Source organism: Apodemus sylvaticus, chromosome 9 (genome assembly GCF_947179515.1).
Source record: "Apodemus sylvaticus chromosome 9, mApoSyl1.1, whole genome shotgun sequence".
Lineage (NCBI taxonomy): Eukaryota > Metazoa > Chordata > Mammalia > Rodentia > Muridae > Apodemus > Apodemus sylvaticus.
This window is the reverse complement of record NC_067480.1, coordinates 60,197,169-60,198,968: the sequence shown is the minus strand read 5'-3', so window position 1 is coordinate 60,198,968 and position 1,800 is coordinate 60,197,169.

The window sequence follows — 1,800 nt, the reverse complement described above, 5'->3', positions numbered from 1 at the left end:
TATCACTATTGCTCTGTAGTACAGTTTAAAGTCTGGGATACTGAATCCCCCTGAAGTTCTTTTACTGTTGAGAATAGGTTTAGATATCCTGGGTTTTTTGTTATTCCAAATGAATTTGAGAATTGCTCTTTCTAGCTTTATGAAGAACTGGGTTGGGATTTTTATGGGGATAGTATTGAATCTGTAGATTGCCTTTGGCAAGATGGCCATTTTAACTATATTAATCCTGCCAATCCATGAGCATGGAAGATTTTTCCATTTTCTGAGATCTTCTTCGATTTCCTTCTTCAGAGATCTGAAGTTCTTGTCATATAGGTCTTTCACTTGTTTGGTTAGACCCACCCCAAGATATTTTATGCTGTTTGTAGCTATTGTGAAGGGGGGTCATTTCCCTAATTTCTTTCTCAGTCTGCTTATCCTTTGAATATATAAAGGCTACTGATTTGCTTGCGTTGGTTTTGTAGCCAGACACTTTGCTGAAGTTGTTTATCCTGTAGGAGTTCTCTGGTAGAGTTTTTAGGGTCACATAAGTATATGATCATATCATCTGCAAATAGTGATAGTTTGACTTCTTCCTTTCCAATTTGTATCCCTTTGACTTCCTTATGTTGTCTAATTGCTCTAGCTAGGACTTCAAGAACTATATTGAAAAGATATGGAGAGAGGGGGCAGCCTTGTCTAGTCCCTGATTTTAGTGGGATTGCTTCAAGTTTCTCTCCATTTAGGTTGATGTTGGCTTTTACTATGTTTAGATATGGGCCTTGAATTCCTGTCCTTTCCAAGACTTTTAGCATGAAAGGTTGCTGAATTTTGTCAAATGCTTTTTCAGCATCTAATGAAATGATCATGTGTTTTTTTTTTCTTTGAGTTTGTTTATGTAGTGGATAGCATTGATGGATTTCCTTATATTGAACCATCCCTGCATCCCTGGGATGAAGCCTACTTGATCATGGTGGATGATCGTATTTTATGTGTTCTTGGATTCGGTAGGCAAGAATTTTATTTACTATTTTTGCATCAATATTCATAAGGGAAATTGGCCTTAAATTCTCTTTCTTAGTTGGATCTTTCTGTGGTTTTGGTATCAGCGTAATAGTGGCTTCGAAGAAGGAGTTGGGTAGTGTTCCTTCTGTTTCTATTTGGTGGAAAAGTTTGAAGAGTATTGGTGTTAAGTCTTCTTTGAAGCTCTGATAGAATTCTGCACTGAAACCATCTGGTCCTGTGCTTTTTTTGGTCGGAAGCCTATCTATGACCCCTTCTATTTCGTTAGGGGTTATGGGTCTGTTTAGATGATCTATGCTTTGATCCTGGTTTAATTTTGGTAATTGGTATCTGTCTAAGAAAATGTCCATTTCCTCCAGATTCTCCAGTTGTGTTGAGTACAGGTTTTTGTAGTAGGATCTGAAAATTTTTTTAATTTCCTCGGTTTCTGTTGTAATATCTCCCTTTTCATTTCTAATTTTGTTAATTTGGATACTTTCTCTGTGCCCTTTGGTTAGTCTGGCTAAGAGTTTATCTAGTTGATTTTTTCAAAGAACCAGCTTTTGGTCTTGTTGATTCTTTGTATGGTTCTCTTGGTGTCTACTTGATTGATTTCAGCCCTGAGTTTGATGATTTCCTGTCTTCTTCTCCTCATGGGTGAATTAGCTTCTTCTTGTTCCAGGGCTTTCAGTTGTTCCGTTAATCTTCTAGTGTGTGCTCTCTTTAATTTCTTTTTGGAGGCACTCAAAGCTATGAGTTTGCCTCTTAGCACTGCTTTCATTGTGTCCCATAGATTTGTGTATGCTGTCCCTTCATTTT